The sequence below is a fragment of the Oxyura jamaicensis genome, chromosome Z, assembly GCF_011077185.1.
Source record: "Oxyura jamaicensis isolate SHBP4307 breed ruddy duck chromosome Z, BPBGC_Ojam_1.0, whole genome shotgun sequence".
Taxonomy (NCBI): domain Eukaryota; kingdom Metazoa; phylum Chordata; class Aves; order Anseriformes; family Anatidae; genus Oxyura; species Oxyura jamaicensis.
This window is the reverse complement of record NC_048926.1, coordinates 65,202,878-65,215,090: the sequence shown is the minus strand read 5'-3', so window position 1 is coordinate 65,215,090 and position 12,213 is coordinate 65,202,878. Positions and strand designations below refer to the sequence as shown.

At 38.2% G+C, this 12,213-nt stretch overlaps 1 protein-coding gene across 3 annotated transcripts in view; it reads left to right on the top strand.

The window, feature by feature from the left end:
* PRR16 (proline rich 16) overlaps positions 1-12,213 on the top strand; it is a 177,757-nt gene that overhangs the window by 30,367 nt on the left and 135,177 nt on the right. The window lies entirely within an intron of this gene.

Below are 12,213 nucleotides of genomic sequence, written 5' to 3'. Positions count from 1 at the left end.
TGAATAGGTTTCTCTCTATGGACTCTACGACTCTACTGACTGTTTAACTACCCCTGGATGATTTAAGCTGTATTCTTAGTCTTTTGGGACTTTTTTTTTTTTTTTTTTTTTTTTTTTTGAGATAAGAGAGTTGTAATGGCTTCATGTGGTTTATTTTTTATGCTAGTTCAGTTTTAAATAAATATTGAAATTACTTGAGTCCATGTTTTATAAAACATGGATACCTTTAAAAACAGAATACCTTTTTCTATAAACCTTAAAATGCTAAGAAGACTATTAGAATGTTTTTCTGTGGGATTTCTTCATAGCAAGAGAAAATAAAAGTTACAGTGGGTTGTCTTTGTCTGGCTGCAAAACTCTCACTTGACTGCTCTCTTAGTCCATGCCTCAATGGGGCAGGGGAGATAAATAAGAAGAGAAAGCTCACAGGTCCAGATAAGGATAGGGAGATCACTTTATGGGCAAAACAGACTTGACTAATGGAAAATTAATTTAGTGTATTAAAAACAGAATAGGATGCAAAGAATAAACAACAAAAATAAAACACCATACCCCCATTTTGCCCTTCTTCTTGAGCTCAACTTCACTCCATTCCTGACTCCTCTAACAAGAGTGGTGCAGGGGGGTGGAGAATGGGGGTTGTGGTCAGTCCTTAACAGTTATTCTGTGCCTTTCCGGCTTCCTCACACTTCTCCACTGCTCCAGCATGAGTCCTTCCCATGGCATAAAGTCCTTCAAAGACAGCTCCAGTGTGGGTTCTTCTATGGACTGCTGTCCTTCAGGAACTACCCAGCATGTGTCCTCTCCATTGGGTACAGTCTATCAGGAACAGAGTGCTCCACCATGGGTCCCTTGTAGGCTGCAGTCCCCACCAGGCAGCCTCCCATATGGGTTTCTCTCCATGGGCTGCAGTATGGGGTAGGTGTCCTGACATGGTCTTCCATGAGCAGTAGGGAGGCAACCTACTCCACCGTGGACCTCTGGAGCATGGACCACATGGACCTCTGGAGCACGGTCCACGTGGACCGTGGACCATGGGCTGCAGGGGAATCTCTGTTCCAATACCAAGATCACCTCCTCCCCCTCCTTCATTGACCTTAGGGTCTGCACCATTGCTTCTCTCACATTTCCTCACTCCTCTCATGAACTGTTCCAGCATATTTACCCTTTCTAAAATACACTTTCCCAGAGGTACCACACACTTGGTTGATGGGCTCAGCTGTGCTTTGTGGTGGGGCTGTTGGAAACTGCTGTGTCCAGCATGGGACAGCCCTGGCCTCTCCTCACAGAGGCCACTGTACAGCCATGTTGCCAACACCCAGATGCCTGCACACAACATAAAGGTCTTTTATTGCAAAGCGTATAAGGAGTGTGGAAAAAGAAAATAAAAGAAAAAGAGGGTATGTTGGTATGTTATTTTGATTAATAGATGACTAATTCTTACTATTTTTTCTTTATTAGAAAACCCTTATGCTGAGAACAAGGTGTAGCACATAGTCATTGTCCTGTCTGAGGAAACACATAACCACATTGTAGTCTTTAGGTTCTGTGGATGACTATAAAATAATTAAAGCTCTATTTATTTATTTATTTATTTATTTTTTATTTTCCCTAGGATTCTCCATTTACATGCAAAAAAAAAAAAAATGGAATCATGTCATACTAATGAGATACTTATTTGTTAGCATTATTAGAGTGTATTTTGGACCTAGTCTAAAACAGTATGAAAACCATGGGCTATTTCCTTTGCTTTGGTTTCTAATTAAAGTGTGCTAGGTGAGTCGCTGGATAGCACAAGTTTGGTGTGTGATCAGCCTACTAGTTTGATACCTGGCAGGTTTCTTTTTTGTGAGTTTCAAAGGTGTTTTTTTCCTGCCAGCTTTCCATTAGATTGCACAGCCATAGCAAACATGACCGTTTTTTCATAAATATCCTTTTTTCTTGAAGTTTGACATACTGATCAAATGATTGCTTCATAAAAAAGTTAATAAACTGTTTCATTCAGAGTGTGTTAGTGGTTTTTTTTTTTGAGCTCTATGCCAGGTTCAAGTCCAAGTGGGCATTTGGCTTTGGGTTGCCATAGATAAGGGGTAGATTTCAGTGGTGCTTTGATGCAGCTTCAGAGGGACATATCAAGCTTTCCAGCAGCACCAACTTGATGTTCTTATGTTCAGCAAGTACACTGAATTGTCAATGTATTGTGATGGCCTTTACCCCGGAAACCAAGAGACTTTGTTAGGGCATGAATTTTATTCTCACTTTCATGAGAGGTAATACAATCTCCAGAGTTGGAAGATTGTCGTAAATAGTAGAAAATGACTATTTTAACAGGTCTGATAGGATGTTAATATTAAGAGCTTGTTAATAAACAATATTATATTCAGTGTCTTAATAAGAAAAGAGATGACAATAAAAGAAAGAAAAGGAATATATTAAATCAATCATGTCACACGTTTCCAAGAGGGTGATTTATTTATTTATTTATTTATTTATTTTAATTTCTGTGACCTCTTGTGAATTTGATAATTGACTGACTTTAAAGAAACCCTAAAATCAGTATTGTAGGGAACAAATATCTAGGGCAGGAGAGGAGGGGAGATCCTACAACTAAGGTAAAATCAAAGTAATACAAAAGAGACATTTTAGAAATAGATGAGAAATAGCAATTACAAGCCTTAATATGAGACACTTGAGCCTCATTCACTTGAGAGATATACACAAAATATTTTATTTTGAGCATCTGTACTGTTCTTGTATTCATTGAAAGTCCTTATCAGGTAAATGCTTCAGCATGTCCTCAGGGGAAATGCAGATCTAAAGGATTGTGGGGACTGGGTGGGATGAGGAGAAAGGAGTGACTTGACTTCTAACAGTTCTTAATGTGAAATATATTAGTTCAGGAGGAAAAGCAAAACAGAAAACAACAGATGAGAGAGTCTGTACACAGCTGCCTAATTTTGGAACAGGGACAACCATAGTCTGCCACCAGGATTCCTAGGTTTTATATAAGTATTTGTACTGCTGCTTAAAACAAAATACCTCAGGCTGGAAGTGGAATAGACTTAGTCAGGAACTGAGTGTTGAAGAGTGGTGAAGAGAAGGAAATCTACAGGCTGCTTCCACAAGTATTTCGTGATTCAAAATTATTCATGTTATTCAGTCATTTCTTAGTACCATATTATACCAGATAACATAAAAGAAAATTCCCCAATGGCTTGTGCTGTCAGGTTAAGACAGAAATTAATGGGTGAGTATTAATTGGAAGCACAAGAAAACAGTATTATTCAGTATCAGTTCAGCTACAACTTTTCACATATTTTTGTAGGAGGAAGGTAGTGTTTTTTCAGAAACCTACCTCTGTGGGATATCATTGGAGAAAGTCCATGAAGTCTGACTTGTAAATTTAATGTTATGAGCTAATGATGGAAATTCTGTTATTGCCATTCCACCTGCAAGCCCGAGTGAGAGCATACAGTGTGAAACTGTATGGAAAAGGAAACTGAGAAGGGAAAACAAAACAGGTGATGCTTGAAAAGGAGTTCAAATAAAAGCATACAGAGAGGAACCTCTTTTAAAAATACATGCCAGGTAAGTATTCATTGTAACTCTACTTTGGAAAGTTCTGGTGGAGGCAAGATTTTTCTCCCCTGTGCCTGGGAAAAGGATGTTGTAATAACCTACACTTGCCGGTGACCGTCTAGCAGTCAGTGATATTTTTTGTAAGCTTTCTGCATCCAGAGCACAACAGTGGTTTTTGGCCTGTAACAATTACGAAAATTGTTCAGCAGGATGTGTGACTCAGAGTGCCCAACATAATCAACAAATATAATAGATCATGGAATAACTACGTTCTTCTGCTACTGCCCTTTTTCTACCAGTAATGACTCTGTCTTGAGAAATGGAAGACAATATTCTGTTGTCAATGGCAACAGAACACCTCTAAGATCAAATGGTTGCAACATGGCAATAACTCAATGCTGGAAATAGTATTGATGGCTCACCTTCTCCCAGTTAATTACAGCCTTCCTAGCAAAGCCAGAAATCCTCGTGGACAGATGACATCACTGGATCTTTCTTTCCTCCATTACTTACCCACCACATGACTATCAACTACAGAAGCTTCTTATATGTAGTTGTCCTGGCTTTGGCTGGGATAGAGTTAATTTTCTTCCTAGTGGCTGGTATGATGCTGTGTTTTAGATTTAGGATGTGAATAGTGCTGAGAACACACCAGTGCTTCAGTCATTCACACAGGGCCATGGCCTTTCCAGCTTCTGGTGCTTCCCCCCCAGTGAAGAAACTGGGGGTTCACCAGGAGCTGGGAGGGACACAGCCAGGATAGCTGGCCCAAATGGACCAAAGGTCCACATGGTCAGCAATAAAACTGGGGGAGTTGGCTGTGGGAGATGCTGTTGCTCAGAATGTGGCTGGGCATTGGTCAGCTGGTGGTGAGTGAGTGATTGCGTACTGCATCACTTGTTTTGTATTTTTTTTTTTGCCTATTTTTTTTCTCCTTGTTTTCTTTTCAGACCATCCCTGACCAAAGAGTTCTTGCACTTTTCTCTCCCCTGTCCCACTGACAGATTGAATGTGGAGGGAAGGAGCAAGTGACTGTAGATTAAACCAGAACATTAGTCTGTCTACACTCTCATAGCTAAACCTACTCTGTTTTTTCAAGTCAATGTCAACCCCACGCAAGCCAGTTTACTTTCAACATAGCGGCACTGTCATATTCCCCATTTACTAGCTGTCATTGTTATGCCATGCCTTGTGATGTATGTTTGTTTGTTTTTCTTAAAGAAAAAATTGTAAAACTTGAACCCAAAGTCAAATGCTGGCATTTGTGTCACCCCTTTCATAAGTGAATGTCAAAGATTCAGAGATTTCTGGCCATCATCATTGCAAGGGTGTATTTACTGAGCAAGACCTAAAATGCTGTAAAGATCAAGAACAACAATATTCAAATGTACTGTTAAAACAAACAAACAGACACCCCCCCTCCTCCCTAATACTTAAGCTCTTTTGACTTTGGGGAGCCTGATTTTATTTATTTATTTATTTATTTATTTATTTATTTATTTTTTCTGAGCTCCTTGTTTGGTAAAGGCTTACCAAAACTCCACTCTGATAGCTCCACTAAGACAACTAACTCCGTATGTTAGGACAGCTAGTGTGTTTTTGCGCTGATCTTGTCAGTTCATCTTTTAATGTACAAATGCTAGGTTTTATGAGGAATGATCTTAGGACCCCTCTGCCTTGCAAATCAGCAATTGCAACAGCTCACAGTGTTTTTCTGGAGGAAGGGAGACTAAACAGCTTCTGCCAGGGTTTTTTGAAGTTTTAAAGTGGTGTCATTTGGTGAAGTTGTCAGAGTGGACCTGAGCAGATGTGCCAAGAGGAGAATATTCACTTCTGATCATGTCATGTGTTAAGGGGATGAATATTACAGCATCTAGTGTTTCTGGAGAAGAAATCCCCCATAACTGTCCTCCCTTTCCAGGTATGTATCTGGTTGTATGCAGTATCTGTTTCAGGGAGACCGTATTTTACTGATAGTAATTTTTAAGACTATTCTGATATGTTGTTACACTACTGCTGTTATGAAGACTGCTATTGTTTGATCATGGTCCTCCAAGTTGAGAGGTATCTTGTATGGTAATTGCACTCCTGATTTTTTTGAGGTGACTTACTCCTTAAGCTTTGAAAACACTATTTTCAGTGCAGGCTGCAGTGAGGTATTACTGGTCAGCTAGCAGGAAGGATGTTTTAAAGTATGTTATATACAGAGCAGTATGTCTTCTGGGTTCATTTATGTGTATGCACAGATGTTTTGCTCAAAACTATTGCTTTTACCTTTTGCAGATTGATTTTGAGGTATGTCCTCCTCATCAGAAGACTAAAAAGAAGAAAGTCTGAAAATTCTTTCTTTGACAAACATCAGGAATGAATTACACTCCAGTGAATGATCAGGGTTAACTGAGGGATTACACTGGCCATTAATGCTGTACATATTTTTTCCAGACCATGCAGGCATGATTTTATTTTATTTATATTATTTCTTTATTTATGTGAATCCTGTTTTAAAATCTTTACTGCTCTAAGTATGTCTTTGAGTCTTTGAGGTCAAAAGCATTTTTCAGACTTTCAGTGCATTTGCTGCATGACTGATGCAGCCTGATGTGAATTATCACAACATGACTTGTCATCAGAAAAAAGCTGAGAAAACAAAAGCAAGTTCCTGGAAGCTAACGTTGAGATAACCAGTGTTAATGGCTGAGCAAGAGAAATGCATGCTTTTAAGAATGACTTATTTTTTCTTTCCACACTCCCTTTCCACTTAAAGAAGCTGTCTTATAGAAACTTAACAAGTACTAAATTATAATAAGATCCTGAAACTGGGGGTTGTTTGCTAGTGATCAGGCAAAGAAAAAAAATAAAGTACATTGAATTGGCTCTCTCTCTCTTTTTTTTTTTTTTTTTTTTTTTTTTGTTACTAATCTCTTAATGGGAGAGGAGGAAGATAAATAATTAGCAAAGTAACTGAAAATTATAGATTTCAAATGCTATCATAGTCTCAGTGGTCACTTGTAGTAATTTCAAGTTTGGAAGCACTCATTTTTGGTAGTTGAGCCTTTCAAGACTGTGTTGTCAGCATTCAATTTTTTTTCTTTTTATTTTAGTAATTTATTTTCTGTGTTTCTGCTCTTAAGGCTTTTCTTCTCCCACTAATAAACTTGTGAAAGTCAAAAAGAAAGCACAAATCAGAATGTTCTCTGTAGTCAAATAGTACTATTTAATCATTTTATACATATTTAAGTACATAAATACATTGAGGAGCATAATTAATTTACTGAGGTTGTACTGCTTAAGCCTTTACATGGCAAGGTGAGAAGACGGTGATAAAAGGACTGCTAACTATTGTCTATAATGAGTTAAATTCCTTATTTAACTTGGTAAGAGTGAGCTTATCTGAATGCTAAGTATAGTGGAAACACTTTTTGAAGTTATTTCAAGGTCTTAAAGTGTTTAGGGAGAGAAATTTTAATTCAGTCACAACCTATAACATCTGTTTTCATATTTCTGAACATAGCTTGTGCCTTACTCTTTAGGGTTCAATATTATTTTGCTGGTGTCCTCCTTTTAACTTCACAATCAAAATAAAGAACAACAGTGGGATTCTTGTATAAAGGATAACTAAAGTAGGCTGATACAAAAGAGGTGGTATTTAAAATGAATGCCATGTTATTTTAGCAAGCTGCTGTCAGTTCAAGATGGAGAAGAAAATATAATGAAAATCATAACAAGTCTGCAGGTCTACCGGCATGACAAACTGAGAAAAGACATGAAGTGATATAGCATAAATTCAGTAAACAACATTTGTATCTGTCATAGGAGTTTTCTTTGTTTATCATATCCTGAACATAAAAGATTTATCTTTCAAGAGGCAATGGGCATGAACTGGAACATACGAGGTTCCATCTGAACATCAAGCACTTCATCACTGTGAGGATGACTGAACCCTGGCACAGGTTGCCCAGAGACGTTGTGGAGATCTCCATCCTTGGAGATGTTCAAAAGCTTGGACATGTTCCTTGGCAAAAGCTTGGACATGTTCGTGGGTAAAGCAGCTCTAGTTGGTCCTGGACCAGATGAGGTCCGTCAAGAGGTTTCCATCAATGCCAACCATTCAGTGATTCTGTGATTCTGTGAAAATTTGGTGTCATAGGATCTTGAAAGTGATGAATATGTGAAATGATTTTTTTTTTTCTTGTGTTTTTTAAAAAATCATGTTTTAACTCTTAACACCATGAATTGAAAATGAAATGGTTTTTATTATGGCACTCATCAATGTTTTCTAATTATATACTTAACTATAAAGTGTAAATTTCTTATGATATTTATTAGTTGCCATTTGGTTAGAGAGGCAGAAGAGCAGGAAACGTATGACATAGCTAACCAAAAGAGGCTATACTAGAAGTATTTTTCAGTTCTGTTTCCTTTCTGTGCTATAATTTAAGTGCAACATTTATTAGTTACGGGAATTAAAACAAGGTGGCTTAATAGTGTTTTACAGTCCTTTCTAAAATAATTTGAAGTGAGCATTGAATAAAAGCCTGTGACTCATAAGGAAAAAATAAGAGTTGCCTCTTTCTATGGAAGAAATTCTTGTTTTGTGTGTTCTGTTAGTAAAAGCTTCTAGCTACTTGCCATTTTTAAAGAACTCTTGTGTATTATTGGCTAAGAATCGCCTTGAAGCTTTAAATAGATTTAGAGATACTAAGGATAAATCTCAGGCTGCTGTTACAGACCAGTTCTTTGACTTATGAACTGAGGGTGCTGCACATCAGGTCCAGAAATCTTACTGAACTGTGTAGATAGAACAGGAAGCATTTGGGCTAACACTTAGCCAATCACATACAAATGACATGGAAAATTATCGTAACACATTTGTGTGTGATAGTGTTATTAAGTTGGGAAAGTGAAACAAATAGCAGGCTGATGTCAAGGTGTCATATGGGTGGATTTTCTCAGTGTTTATTAGAAGCTTGGAAGGGACTCTTCCAGTGTGGGTATCTCAGAGCATACAACAATTAAACAAGCAAAAACTCAAACAATCAAAAAACCTGATTTGTTTGATTTCCAATATTATGGTAGAGACATACCATGTTTGAAGGTGGAAGATATGTTTCATTTTGTTTGGGTTGCTGCTTGTTTCATAGTTGACAGCTCAGAAAGTTCAGGCAGTTACTCTTCACCCTTATGAATATGTTCCTTTCTGAGCTCTCTCTGACTTCTCAGTGTGGTTGTAGCCAGCTTAATTTGTTTCTGAGAAATAAGCATCAGCAACATGTCAAATCATTGACTCCTGAAGAAAAATACCTTTAAGAACCCTATTAAAAAGCATAAACCTATAAAAATGTGTCAAGTAGAAATATTTATTTTTCAAGTGTTTTGAAGTGTAATTGTTCTTTTTCAGATTGTATTTTGGCTCTGTGCAGAATATATGTGTGGAAAATGGCCCCTTTATATATATATATATACTATATATATATATATATATTTTCCCTGAAGGTTTCATCTAGCTTGAGGTGGGCATATAAAAAGAAAGGGGAATGGAAAAACATGACCTAAATGCAAACACATTTGGAAACAACTTCAGTGGTTTTACCGGTCCAAGTGGTTTTGGAGAGATAAGCCTCCCATTCCTTGTCTAGAGTTAATGTGTTAGCACGTGGATGACATTTCTTCCCCACATTGCCTTTCCTCCCCTATTTTCAGTCCTGCTTGCAATTGGAGAAGAAACTGTAACTTAGGAAATATTTTTCAGCTTTCCAGAGTGGTTTAACAATTTTAATATTGTAATAAGTAGTGTTTGAAAGCTCAGTTTAGGTGCCATCTGCACATCTATCATTTGTTTTCAGACAATTAGGCTAAATATTCTCAGAAGCTACTGTTCTTATTCATTTAAGCTACTGTCTTAAGCTTGTCACTTCCTCATTTCCATCCTTGTTTTCTTTTTCATCTGCATATCAATTTGGAGCAATTTAGATCTCTTGGGAGCACTTAACCAATTTCTTGAATGCATTTTTTTTTCTAAATTTCATCTAAATATATTAGAAATTGGAAGGCTGAAAAACATTCTATTTTTCCATTACTCAAAAAAGCAAAATTATTGCTACAGTTAAAAGCATTTATTTTGAGGCAGAGATCTTTATGCAAATGTCCCTATTAAGCACTACAGGAGAAAGATTTCCAAATTTGAGATATACAAGGTAGGTAAGCAGGTTAAACAAAGGACAGTATTGTTCCAGAGAAGGAAGAAAGGAATCAATTTGGAAATCTTTGTGTAATCCACAAAAACAGCTGTCATCTTCCAGAGAGCATTGGAAATGAATCCTGGCGAAGTTTCTCTGTGTGGGACTTGCTCAGATAGGCATTAGTACAAAGCATTTTTGCTGCATTCCATGTGTGTTGTCTGGGCTTAAGTGATGACATCGTGACCTGACATTTATAAAGACAGTATTGTGCTCTTCCAGGAATTAAGGTGTGCTCTTCATAGAGAACTGCCAGTGGACTATAGGGGAAGAAAGTGTTGGGTCAGGCTGGTATTTCTTATGCTGTCCTCTGCCTCTCACATGTCTGGCAGTGTCATTCAGCAGCCCTAGTATTGTTTACTAATTTGGAAAGGGTATGATGACACCAGTCTGTACGGAGTTTCATAGACGTCTTCCTATGTAGAACCTTTCACTTGCAAATCAAGTGAGCAGACAGACCTTGCAGAAGTTACATCCTGATTCCCAGGACTCCTGAGTTGCCTACACTTTTTCTTGAAAAGCAATGTAGCACAATGCATTTTTTGCATCTTTACAGTGTAATTTAATTTGGAAGAAATACTCCAAATGTTACCAAACATGCAAATAAGTAGGTTCCGCTTAGCTTTCACCTTGTTCCCAGTTTCAGCCAGAGCTCTTTGATGGGCTTGATTCCAAACTGCTGGTGTTGCAAGAGCTCCTGGTGTGCCTGGAAGTCCTGGCAGTGGATGGTATTGCCCTTCACCATAAACTGATTTCCTTCTGCCATTGTTATTCTGGGCAGGTGGTTTGCAGAGACAGGACAAGGGGCAATGTGATCCAAAAAATGGATCACAGGAAGTTCCGCACCAACATGAGAAAGAACTTTACGGTGAGGGTGATGGAGCACAGGAACAGGCTGCCCAGGGAAGTCTCCTTCTCTGGAGATATTCAAGGCCTGTCAGGACGCCTACCTGGGCAACCTGCTCTAGGGAACCTGCTTTGGCAGGGAGTTTGGACTTGACGATCTCTTGAGGTAACTTTCAATCCCTACAATTCTGTGATTCTGTGATTATGTGTGATTCTGTGATCCTGTTCTGGAATATATATGTGTATATATGTATATATACATTTATATATGTGTGTGTGTGTGTATAATTTTCAATAGTTTCTCTGTTATCAATGTGTTAGGGTCCTGAAATAAGTCTCCTCTGGCTGAGGTAGAAAAGGATTAGAGAGGGGATAGACTTCAGTGTTTACACAACTGTCTAAAAGCTTAACAGTAATGTTTTCTGGAGATTTCAGTGGTCTTAGAACATGTCCTAATTAGTAAGTAAAAAAGACATTTTTTTGGATTGGATTCTTTGTTTTCTGATACTACCTAGGAAGAAGAATCAGAATTTTTGAAAATGCATCACTCTGCCATTTCTAAATCAGGGAAACAACTGCCTGGTTCAGGGAGGTAAAGTGAGTCTATTTCTGGCTCAGAAGTTGGATGAGTTGCAATGATTTAGATCATTGTTGAATGAAAAGGAAGTGTTGGAAATTTTATTTCCTCCTTCAGTTGGCTTTATGTTTTGTTTTGTGTGAAACTAGCACCCAGCCTGACCCTCCCCTGTCCCAGCTCCATGCCATTCCCTAGGGTCCTGGCGCTGTCCCCAGAGAGCAGAGCTCAATGCCTGCCCCTCCGCTCCCCTCGTGAGGGAGCTGCAGGCCGCCATGAGGCCTCCCCTCAGCCTGCTCTGGGCTGAACAAACCGAGGGACCTCAGCTGCAACTCATGTATCTTCCCCTCCAGACCCTTCACCATCTTCATAGCTTTCCTTTCAATGTTCTCTGGTACTTTTATAAGCTTCTTATATTGTGGCACCCAAAACCACACCACAGTGCTTGAGGTGAGGCCACTAGTTTGTTTCTCCAAAACGTCTGCTTTGTTAAAAGACATTTGAGAATAATATACCAATTTCAACACTCCTTCAAAAAGTTTTGTTGTATCTGTGGTGGAGTATCTTGCAGTTATGCAAAATACACAATAATTTAGTAACTATGTCACTTCCCTACAGCACAGGAGAATGCAATTTTTAATCACTAGTTTGAATTAGTAAGCAAATGGACTTGAAAAGAGTCTTAGAGGAAACACTTTGTTCCCAGCTGAGAGCCCTGCACTCTTGAATACTTCGATCACATTTTCATGAAAAATTTCAAAAGGTCATGGTTCTCGCCAGTGCAGAAAGGGATTGGAGGGTGATGATGACAATTTTGTTTTAACTGGCTGAAAACCAATTCCTGCACAGCTCTAATGAATTGCTATAAATCATGTAGTAGGATGTTGTGTTAACATATTGGAGTGCTAGTTACTTCCTTACTGTTTTTTTCTTTCTTTCTTTCTTTCTTTCTTTCTTTCTTTCTTTCTTTCTTTCTTT